We start from the raw sequence: 13267 nt of genomic DNA on the forward strand, positions 1-13267 counted from the left end.
TTATGTTTGTGCTCATTGACTTTTTTTATTGGGCAAAAAGCTTAAACATATATAATGGATTGATTTTTCATTATAATAATATACTTGGAACCAGAGTATATTCCGCATTCACCTCACGAGAGTAGTCCGTTCTTCTTATTATTATTGCACTGAAATATTATATTTTTATTAAATTAATTATTTAAAAATGTTAGGATAAGATAATAAACTGAATTGACTTAGTAAGAACATGCATACATTCATAATATTAGTAAAAGAAAGATGGTGGATAATTCACAATCAAATGAAAAAACCTAATGATTTTTTAATTAAATCATACATTTATACTACAATTTTTATCACTGTGTATATACTACAATTATTTTAAATAATACATCTTAATATTATTGGAAAGTGTGTGAAACTTGTCCAAACAAGATACAAAGACTTAGAATAATTTTTCATGGTATTATACACATGTGTAACATTATTATTTCTCAATTTCAGGAATCATGTTCTTCAATCAACCATGCATATTCATATTAAAATATTGAGAGTGACGCTTATCAATTAAACATGTTAGATAATTTCTTAAAAAATAATCACAGTGAAGATGCTCTTATTAAAAAATTAACACATGAACAATAAATATTTTATTGATATATGCCCCATTTTGTTGAGTAAATTGTAGAAACTTTACAACATCATTTTCATATTCCTCACTTATTTGACTTCAATTTATTTAACTTCAATTTATTGTGTAATATTATTCTCTTCTAAAATTGTATGCATCATTAAAAAAAAATATTAAATGAAAATTAATTTTAGTGACAAAAAATCATTAATTACTATGTTAACTAAATTAAATACTATTTTAGAATCACTACAAGAAAATCATTAAATAGAAATCAATTTTAGTGACAAAGAATAATTAGTTACTATGATTAAATTAAATACTACTTTAGAGACTAACAAAATTATTGACATTTAAAGTAGTTTTTATTAATAATAAAATTTATAAACTAGTTTTTAAATTAATATCTAATTAGCTACATAAGATTTTAGCTACTAACTTCAGAATCTAAAGTAGTTGATAACTAATTAAATATCAATTTAAAAATTAGTTTATAAAATTTTCTTAATAAAAGAAATTGCTTTAGATACCAACATTTTTTTAAAATATATAAAATAGTATCTAATTTAATCAATATAATAATTAATTATTATTTTTTTAAAATTAATTTTTATTTAATGATGTTTTTGTAGAGTATACATTTTGGTAGTGATCGTACTCTCATCTCTAGGATTTTTTTTAAAGCTTTTGAGGATGTTATCTTCTTGACAACATTTTTTCACAGTACATAATTTACTCTTAGAAAAATTCTATTGACTTAGAGGATTGCTTTTGATTTGACCAACTATTTAGCATAGTATCTCCTAGTTCTTGTTACTATTTATAGTTTTTTTTTTATCAGCAAGAACTATTTATTTATAGTCATTGAACAATTTCAATATTTCTTTTATGTCCTCATAACGTTCAATTTAAATTTAATAATTACATTTAATGTATCTAATATAACTTTGAATCTAATGCAACTTTAAATGTTATTCTTCTTTAGTCAAGACCGTGTCTCTAAGATTGCTTAATACTACTAGAAAGAACATTCATTATATGAGTTATTTTGGAAATTATATTAATGGTATGATCAAATATAAAAAATTAAACTAAAGTTACAAAATCATAATTATTGTTATTTTTAATTATGCAAAATATATTTTATCTACTCCTAGCAAAGTTATTCAATTATGTTTGGTTAATGACTTTTTGTGGGCAAAAATCTTAAACATATATAATAGTTGATTTTTCATTGTAATAATATACTTGAATCCCAGGGTATATTCCACACTCAATTCATGAGAGTAGTCCATTCTTCTTATCAATAATTGCACTGTTATATTAATTTTTATTAAATTAATTATTTAAAAAGTATAGCATCATTCTAATGGTTTTAAAGTTAGGAAGACCACTGAACTGACTTGGTAAGAGCATGCGTACATTCATAATATTAGTAAAAGAAGGTGGTGGATAATTCACAATCAAATGAAAAAACCTAAATAGTTTTTAATTAAATCATACCTTTATACTATAATTTTTATCACTCTGTATATTTCTTGTTTTAATATTAATCAATCTTAATATTATTGGACAAGTGTTTGAAACTTGTGCAAGCAAGATACAAAAACTTAGAATAAATTTCAGGGTATTATACACATGTGTCTAATGAAAACATTATTGTTCAAAGAAATCATGTTATTCAATCAACCATCCATATGCATAGAGATTGAGACATTATCACTTCACCATGTTAAGTCACATTAGACAATTCCTTAAAAAAATAATCACAAAGAAGATGTTATTATATTATATCAACTTCTATTCTCTTATTAAAAAAATTAACACATGGGAAATAATTTTTTCATTAATATACATTACAAAAAATCATTAAATAAAAACTAAATTTAGAAACAAAAAATAATTAGTCATTATAATAACTAAATTAGATACTAATTTAGAGACTAAAAAATTATTTTTATCTAAAGTGATTTCTATTACCAATAAAAATTTATAAAATGGTTTATAAATTGGTATCTAAATTAGCTATCCAGGTTTTAGCTACTAATATTTTAGATTCTAAATTAGTTTCTAAAAGACTAATAGAGACTAATTTAGAATATAAAGTAGTAACACTACAAAGAAATCATTAAATATAAATCAATTTTAGAGACAAAAAATCATTAATCACTATATTAACTAAACTAGATACTAATTTAAAGACTACAAAATTATTCCTATCTAAAGTGGTTTCTATTATTAATAAAAAACTATAAAATGATTTCTAGATTGGTATCTATATTAGCTACCCTGATTTTAGCCACTACTATTTTAGATTCTAAATTAGTCTCTAAAAGACTAATAGAGACTAATTTAGAATATAAAGCATATTAGATACCAATTTAGAAATTATTTTATAAATTTTTATTAATAATAGAAACTAGTTTAGATACCAATGACTTTTTTTAATTTATAAAATGGTCTCTAATTTAGTCAAATAATAACTAATTATTTTAATCTCTAAAATTAATTTCTACTTAATGATTTTCTTGTAGTAATATAGGTAGCATTTTGTTGAGTAAATTGTAAAAAAAGTTCAACATCATTCTCATATAATCTCACTTATTTTACTTGAATTCATTCAATTTCTATCATTATATTAACTAACACAAGAATTTGGTTTGTGGATGAATATCTCATTTTATTATTTCTTTTTGAAAAGAAAAAAGGTGTGGCTATATTCTCTTAGGAAGACTCACTTTTTTTTTTTTTATCTTTGATTAGAATGAAAATTTTAATAAAAAAATGTTATAATTAACAAAATTTCAACAACATTTTGTATTTGACTTTAAATAACAGAAAATGAAAGTAAAACATAAAATAAACCATAAAGTATATGTTCAAAGATCATTACAAAATATAATCAACTCAAATTTCATAAAATATATATGAAATATTGATTAAAGAATACTAATTAACTATAAAAAGTTATTAAACTGATAAAATTTAATTTTCAAATATCTCTTTGAAATTAGATTATGAATTTGATTATTCAACATCATTGATCAGAATTTTAACACATAAAATATGTTTACTTTATTGCAATTTTGTTGGAGTGATTTGATGAATAAATCATGTTGTAGTTGCAACTTGGTACAATAGAAATAAAATAGAATCTTCTAAGTTACCAATCTCATTGGCTTAATATGTATAAATGTAATACGTATTCATGCATGGCTGATTTAAAAATTTTAAAAACCTTTTCTGTTTGTTGTAGGTTAAATAAAATAGGAAACATTATTCAAGTCAGAGGTCTTCTCCTTCTTTTGTATGACTGTGTAATATTATGCTTATTTTGAAGCATGAAAATGTATTGCATATATATAGTGGTTTATTTAGTAGTTTAATAGCTTAGATTTAGGGATGTTTCTAGTGCTCTTCAGATTGATACTTCCTTTGAAGTTGAAAAAAAAAAACTTTCTTCTCTTATTTTTGTATAAAGAAAAATATATGGACAATTTACAACTGGAACAAGATTAATATTGTGAAAGAAAATAAAAGATATGAAATAGCAAATCAATTTTAAAAGGAAGTTTAAAACTATTTCTCAAATAAAACAAGAATAGGCAGTTAGTGAGCATTATCTACCAAATTGAAAATATTCACAAATATTGTTGCAAAACTTGTAAAAAAATAAATAAATATGATAAAAGATATGATCATTTATTTTATATTGGATCATCTAACTCGAGTTATATAGATTCTCTTTCATGAAATTCTTAAAATGTTTCATTATGTCTAAAAATTATACATGTATTGTCTCTTATACTTTTTGATTTATATAAATACATATAAAGTTGTTGAATCCATGTTTCATGTATATGATAAATCCAACTATTTCTAAAATACTTTTTTTTAGAATTGAAATGTATAAAGATTAGAAGAGTTTAGAAAAAAATAGTACTTTTCATAAACAATTAATTTGTAACAGTAGTTCCAACATCATTCATAATTGTAATTATAAAGATTTGAAGAATGGTAGTTATAGGTAAAATAGTGAGAAGTTATACCTAATTGAATTGAAGTTGAGTTGTTAAGTAGTCACATTCCATTCCACCCTTATCTTAAGCTGGGGCCTTACATGTCCCTGAAAAAACTAATGGTGGATCATCCTCCAGCCACATAAATCTGCTACGTCTATATAGCCATTATATTTCCCAATCAACTAATATCTCTTTACTCAATCTGATTGTGTTCTCATCAATAATTGAAATCAGAATATAAAAAATTATAAACTTTATTTTATTTTATTTTTTAAAACTAATTATAATTTTTTTCAATTAATTAAATATATAATTTTTATAACAAAGTTATTGAAACTTTCGTTTCATAAACTTAACATTAATTAGTGCGAATTAATCCTAGGCATGATGAGATATTAAAGATTCCGCGATGAAATTATTATTTTTTTCCTATCTATTTATATAGAAAGACCCAAAAAAATCTTTTGATAGAATGTTACTATTTTAAAACATATCAACATCACTTTCATAAATCCTTTAATTTTAATGTATGCAATGAGTTATATTATTATTTATAAGAGGAAGATAAATGAGTGAATTATCTTCTAATCCATATAAATATGACAACCATTTATTGATTACCGTTCAACCTGTTAACTTATTGAGAGGTGGAATAAACAATCATCACATATTCTTGCGTTTTTTTTGTTTTTTAAATGAGTCTAAATTTTAAAAGTGTGATGATTAATTGTTTCGGTGGTGTCCTTTAAGTAGTGTGATAAGGTATTAATATTGTCATAACGTTTTCTAGATAATAAATTGTTTCAAACAATTTAACTTGACTTTGACAATGTCTAAATACCATGTTGTATTTGACAATGTTCCCTCCCTAAAATCTTATCAATCACTTTTCAGTCTTTTTGCATAAGAAAATAAACCTACGGAAGTTTGATAAAGACTAAAAGTGTAAAATACTCCAAATTCAACAAACACGTTTTGTCGTAAAATATTAGTGTCAATCTAAATTCAATAGACACGTTTGTGGTAAAATATAAATGTGAATGGGATGGGATAATTTAGTTTAGTGCATGACGTTACTTAGCATGACCTCTGCATGCTTACGCATCACAATTATACCATCAATTAGTTCCCATGTTTATTAGGATAATATTATTTGTTTACGACTTCAGTATATAAATATTATACCATCACCTCTGCACACCACAATTACATGGATTAATGGGTTACAATTTTTTATAGACAATGATTTCATAATTTTTTATAATAACATTATACTAAAAATAATAACATCAACATATTATGAATTTAGATCAATGATTATATTATCTATAATAGTATCTGCATTTTTTTTATTATATATATATTATATATGTTTTTGTATTTTTTTAATATCAAATTATCTATTTATATATATATATATATATTTAGAGATATCAAATAAAGATGAAGATTAATATTTAAAATATTTTTCTACATATTATTTCAAAAAAACAATAATTATTATTAACAAATATTTTTATTAATTAAATTATAACAATAATCAAATTGTATATAATATATTATTTATAATTTTTTTAACTTAAAAAAATTACAAATCTTATTTATTATTTTTTTACGTAACAAAATAAACAATAATAACATTGTTTTTATAAAAAATACCTTTAAATTGATAAAAATAAAAAAATGTTTCAATAGTTTTTTCTTAAGCTTCTCTCAAAATTTTCTTATTTTTTTTGTATTGTACTTTTTATCCATTTGAAGTAACTACCAATCCAATCATATTTTGATTTGACTTATATTTTTAAATAAATATAGTACACGTGTTAAACCGTTTCTTTCAAATTTAATATATATATATATATATATATTTTTAGTTTTAAATTTAAATAATTATAAAATAACAAAAATAAAATATTAATGTAAAAATAAAATAGAAACAAAATTTATGTATAATAAAAAATAATTATAATAAAAAATCTCTTTGTATTTTCTACTGATTTGTCTATTTCTATTATCTTTTCAAGTTACGTTGATTTTAGTATTTGAAAATGTATTGATTTTTTTAAAATATTATATTTAAAAAATATAATACAAATACAACATAAAATCAGTAAAGAATCTAAACTTAAAATGAATCCCACTTACTTTCGTACAGACTAAGACTGCCAAAGTATTACATTTAACAAATTACAGTTATATTTAAGTAGGTAACTTAGATTAAAATAAGAAAAGTTATATTTACACATTTATTTTTTCTATATTTTTTATCAGCAATAAAAAATAAATAAATGAGAATCACTTCAGAGATGATTCAACCCTTATACAGAAAATATCTAATAAATACCACCAAACTAACTAACAAAAGTCCTACCCGTTAAAATAAATCATGAAAAAAAAACTTGAAGAAATCATCTTCATACACACTAAAGGTTCCAAACACCAATTAGAGTAGAAAAACGAAGCAGAGCGAATTTTTATCTAAGACCAAACATTTACTTGCACCAAAGCAAACACTTCAAACACGTCCGTCACACCCCTTTTAAATATGATACAATTCGTGTGATTCCAGAGTTTCACTCACCACCCCAACCCAAATTCTATCATAGTTTTTAGATTCAATTTAGTTCTTTTTATTTTATTTTAAAAGCTTAATTTTTTAAATAAAAGTTTTTATGTTAGGCATCACTATGCAACTTAAGATATCAGCTAGGCTGACACTTCAAGTAACAACAATCATTTATCCCATATATTTGTATTTTCTTTCTTTTTTTCTTTTGTTTAATTTTAAAAGCTTAATTTAATAAAAATAATTAATTTGATTTTTTTCCTCAGTTTAGAAATAATACAGTTAAACAATTTTTGTTATAAACTACTTTTTGTACACCTAGTTACGATATTGACTTTTTAAAAAAAAATCTGTGACAAATGTCACTTTCTCATGTATATTTTCATAACCATTTTCAAAATTATTGTGGAACTTCTGTTTTTGTCATAGACAATAGTTTTTGCAGGCCAATTTTGTGCATTAATTTTTTTTTTTAGGAAAAGTTTATTTTTAACACCCAAACAATCACACATTTCATTTACAATTATAATAATATTTTAAATTAAAAAATAAAATAAATATAATTAAAATAATAATTTATTAATGTGTAAAATCTATGCACTTTACTTAAAAATTAAATTAAAAAATTAAAAAAATTAAAAAAAATTATTTTAAAATATTCCAACCTTTATACAATTATCAAAATAATATAATTATCAAAATAATATCGAAGAATATCTCTCACGAACTACAAAAACTTGTAAGAACCTATACATGCTATACATGTTTGACACCCCTAACAGTGTAACAAATCTATATATTTTCAACACTATAGAGAACCAAATTACAATCGATTATGCAGCAAATCTACAAATCTACAAATTTTCCTGCACTATATAATTAAAACCACTTTCCTTACGTAATTTGTGCACTTATTGTTGCAACCATTAAGTATTGTATCATATAGTATGTTTATAGAATATTCTTAATAAGAATATGTTTATAAGAGTCTCTTTCTAATAAGTTTAAGACACAAAGTAAAGAAGAAAATATTTTTTATGAAATAGAATGAACTTATTCATGAATAATTTTTTATACAAATTATATGAGAAAATTATTATAAATTAATTTTGACTTATGTAAATTTAATATATTTTTTTCTCAGTTTTTTCTCTTACAAAAAATCATTAAATAAAAATAAATTTTAGAAACAAAAAATAATTAGTTGTTATAATGATTAAATATAGACCATTTTAAAAACTAAAAAAATTATTGATTTCTAAATTACTAATTATTTAGATTCTAATCAAATACCAATTTAAAAATTATTTATCAATAATTGAATCTAATTTAAAAATTAATAATTTTTTTAATCTTTAAAGTATTTCTAATTTAATCATTATAACAAATTATTATTGTTTTTTTTTAAATTGATTTTTATTTAATGATTTTTTTATTGTATAAAAAAAATTCTTCTAAACATATCCAAAATAAATTTTTTACTCTACCAGATATTTTCATTGGACACATATTTATGAGTAACATTCAATCTGTCGAAAATCTTGGATATACCAAGGGGTCCAAAAATTCAAATTACCATAAAGTCATCGATAAACTCAAAAAATGATGTTATATGTAGCTAAAAAAATTCCTCCAGCAAAATCTAGGCAATATTCTCTAAGTCCAATTTTTGATACAGTTACATTGAATCTTTCAGCAAAAAAATTGAAGATTTGGATTTTCTCTCTATTATATATATATTAATTTACAATTATTAATCTTCCATAATTATTAATATTTCATATTTAAAGGTTACTAACGGATGTGGGTCCCTCTTCCTTCATTAAATTTGTTTAGACAATCAGAAAGATATTTAGAATTGATTGAGAACAATTCTATTGTTTTTGGATTTAAAGATGTATACTCATGAAGATATGTATGTCGATAAATTCCTAGAACACTTGTCCATTCAAATATCAATATATAACTAACTACTTCAAAAAGTATAAGATTTATTACTTACAAGTTATCGTTAATTTAATTGTTGTATTTAAATGTTATATAGTATAACTTTTCTTAAATTTTTTTATTTTCTATTCTGAATTAATATTGAAATTTATTTCGTTAGCAAATATATATCAAACATGGTTGGTTGTGTAACAGTATAAAAAAGAAGCAGAAGCCAAAGACCCACCGTCACACACATTCTTTCTTTCTCTCTCTCTCCAATTCTCTTCTCTCTCTCTTAATTTCTCTCCCAATCTTCATCTATTTTAGAATCTGATCATACCACGCTGTAGCAGAAGAGTTAAGGAACATTTCTACCCGATCAGATTTTCAAACAGAGTAAGTTCATTTTTACTCTAAATATCCTTTGTTCTCTATTTTTCTTTAGGATTTAGTTATCAATCTTGGTGGGGTCAGTTGAGAAGTTTAATCCTCTCAACTTATTCTATTATATACTGAAATTTTGTTATGTTTGGATAATTTGCATTAGGCCCGTAAATCTTGAAGCTTATCCAAACGGTGGGGAATAAAATTCTAAAAGTTGCTTGGAAAGCAAGCAATTGAGGTAAGGGAAGCTAAATTTAATTTTTAATAGCACCCTAGGATAGAAGATCTGAATGCGGAAGGGACGTGGTCCCAATATTCAATTTTTCTTGCAGGCATGTTGTGTGTTATATATATTGGGTTGTTTGTTTATATGTTATTTAAATTTGCAAAAATATTATATTTTGATGGTTTAATATTTAAGTATTGTTTTTTTTATTTTAATTACGTTTTTTAATGTTGTGGATCGTGTTTGGAATGATATTGTATTGACGGAATGGTATGGAATTGAATTCATACATTTGGGATAATGTATGGACTGATGTTTGCTGTGTATTAAGTATTGATGCCTATGTGGTAACAGAGATCTCCGAGCTTCACTGATGATCTAAGTCACATAGATTAAGATATCAGGTGGTGAGAAGCTGATGGGGGAGTTCATGCACACCGTGACATATGAGATGCACGGCTTGGGTTGTATTGAACTTACCCTGATCCTTTATGTTGGATTCGCTGGTAATCTTTGGATCAGGTGATAGTCTCTGGTAGGACTTACTTAATACGGGTCTTCCGGAAGACGTTGTTTGTTGAATATCTTGGATGTGTAGATCCATGTGAGATCTATGTGATTGTTTTAATGTTGGGATTTGAAGAAGATTGTATAATTTGAGAAATTGATCATGTAACTTGGTTTTCTCTTTTGATTTAATTGCGTATATTATAAAATTCTATTTTCACTAGCTTACCCTTGCTTTTCTTGTTGTGTTTGAACTGCGATGACTGTACTACGTACACGAGCAGATGATCTTACAGGTGTCTGAGGATCAGAAGAGTTTTAAGGCGTTGATTTTGAAACTTATATTGTGAATATTTGTATTTCTATATGTCCTAATCACGTATTAGGAATATTTTGAAAAACGGTAAGCTTGTATAGAAATATGTAAAACCGGTATTGTAATAGTTATATGTAAATTATGGGGTGTTACATTTAATGGTATCAGAGTCGGTTCATCCTTAGGATAACCTGAGGGTAGTGGGTTTATTTTGTTTCTCCTGCGTGTAGATTTTTGTTTAAGTCTAGCCTCAAGACTTAGTTAAAAGTTTCTAATAAGATGTTTGACAAAGTTGTTTTTCTTGAAATCTTGTTTGTGTTTGAGTCAAATTAATTGTTATGAATAAAGATGAAAGTATTAAGAATGAAAAGAATCTTGATAGAGTGGTGAGGGTGCACACTCATGACTGGATCAAGATTATTTTCTATCTTAATTCTAAACCGTTAGAGTACATTTTAGAGATAAGTCTTGATTGATTTTGTATCTATTTTGTGTGATTATTTATTTTAAGTTAATTTGTCTTAAAGATGTAGCTGAAAATTTTAGTAATTTCTAACCCAATTCTTTACGTGCTTAGTAGATGGCACGTAGTCCACTTACTCCTCCTTCGCCAGTAGATATGCCCAACTTAGCTCGGGCAATAGTGATAATGGCAACAGCCTTGCAACAACAGAGTGCTACTATGGCACAACAGCATCAAACCGCCCTTCATCAATTAGAAACTACTAGATTAGCAGCTGAAGCATCTCAGCTTCATCAACAACCCCATACCTTTAGTCTGGAGGATTTTCTGAGACACAATCCGGCCAGATTTAATGGCAAGGTAAATCCAGATGGAGCAGACCAGTGGGTGAGAGACATAGAAAGAATCTTTGAAGCTACTCAATGCCCTGAAGAGAGAAAGTTATCCTATGCCATTTATGTACTAACTGAAGAAGCTGAATTCTGGTGGATAGGCATGAAGCAAATGATGGAAGACAAAGGAGAAGATGCCACTTGGGAGAACTTCAAAGTAAGATTCCTAAAGAAGTATTTTCCTGATAGTGTCAGGTATGCAAAAGAAATTGAATTCATGCAGCTGGAACAAGGAAATCTTTCAGTCACTGAATATGCTACTAAGTTCAAACACCTAGCTAGATTTTACACCCAGACCATGACTGAGACTTGGAGATGTAGAAAATTTGAGTTTGGGTTGAAGCAAGAACTTAAAGAAGTGGTGATTCCTATGTCCATTAGAGATTTCCCTGCTCTAGTGGAGAAAGCAAAAGTAGTGGAGAGTTTGAAAAATAGTAGCAGACTTGCTAAGCCTCAAGTGGGAGGACCTTCTAAAAGCATGCCTAAATATGAAGATAGAAAGAAACCTTATTTCAGACCTCAATCTTATAGCAGCGGAAGACCTAGTTCTCAATCACCAACTAATTTCAAATGTTTTAGATGCGGTGGGTCACATGTTGTTAGATTTTGCCCTCATTCAGTGTCAAATGTGACATGTGATAGATGTCACAGGTATGGTCATGCAACAAAAGACTGTCGTGTCCAATTGGGAGGTCCAAATTTTGGCAGAGTGCAGCAAGTACAAAAAAATAGTAATAAAAAAACTCAAAGCTGCTGGCAGAGTTTTTGCTATTAGTGGAGCTAAAGCTTCGCAATCTGATAGCCTTGTTAGAGGTATTTGTTCTGTCCTCGGAACACAGTTATCTGTATTTTTTGGTTATGGGGTAACCCATTCTTTTATATCTTTTGATTGTGCTAAGAAACTTAAGTTGTCAGTCCGAGAATTAGAATTTGAGTTGGTGGTATCTACACCAACAGAAGGTATTATAGTAACTTCTTCCATGTGTGCTGAGTGTCCAGTAATTATAGATGGGCAGAGATACAAGATCAACATGATTTGTATACCTCTAAAAGATTTGGAGGTTATATTGGGAATGGATTGGTTGTCTGCTAATCATATCCTTATAGATTGTGGTCGGAAGAAGTTAATTTTCCCTAAATTAGAAAGAATGCAGGTTATCTCAGCTCATCAGTTTGAGAGAGAGATACGAGAAGGTGCAGAATGTTTTATGCTTTTGGCTTGTTCTATAGTTACTAATAAAGTACAAAAAGATATGTTTGTAGTTCAGGAGTTTATGGATGTATTTCCTGATGAGATTCCTGGACTTCCACCTAAAAGAGAGATAGAGTTTGCAATAGACTTGATTCCCGGAGCAGGCCCCGTGTCAATTTCTCCATATCGGATGGCACCAGCGGAGTTAGGTGAATTGAAGAAACAACTAGAAGACTTATTGGAGAAGCAATTCATTCGACCTAGTGTTTCTCCATGGGGAGCTCCAGTGCTATTAGTGAAGAAGAAAGATGGTTCGTCACGTCTATGCATAAATTACAGACAATTAAACAAGTTAACAATAAAGAATAAATATCCTCTTCCTAGAATTGACGATCTGTTGGATCGGTTGCATGGAGCAGTTGTCTTTTCTAAGATAGATATGCGCTCAGGTTATCACCAAATTTCAGTGAAAGCGGAAGATGTTCAGAAGACTGCTTTTAGATCAAGGTATGGTCACTATGAATTTCTGGTTATGCCATTTGGGGTGACTAATGCTCCAGCTATTTTCACGGATTATATGAATCGGATATTCAGACCTTTTCTTGATAAGTTTGTGGTAGTGTTCATAGATGATATTTTGATCTATTCTCGTACAAG

The 13267-nt window shown here is 26.2% G+C and overlaps 1 long non-coding RNA gene across 1 annotated transcript; it reads left to right on the forward strand.

Moving 5' to 3' along the window:
- The first annotated feature begins 9395 nt into the window (after nt 1-9395).
- On the forward strand, nt 9396-10870 carry LOC137805975 (uncharacterized). Its single transcript, XR_011080289.1, has 2 exons — nt 9396-9526; nt 9678-10870. It is a non-coding gene; the product is annotated as an uncharacterized lncRNA (long non-coding RNA).
- The last annotated feature ends 2397 nt before the right edge of the window (nt 10871-13267 follow it).

Source organism: Phaseolus vulgaris, chromosome 3 (assembly GCF_000499845.2).
Source record: "Phaseolus vulgaris cultivar G19833 chromosome 3, P. vulgaris v2.0, whole genome shotgun sequence".
NCBI classification, from domain to species: Eukaryota; Viridiplantae; Streptophyta; class Magnoliopsida; order Fabales; family Fabaceae; genus Phaseolus; species Phaseolus vulgaris.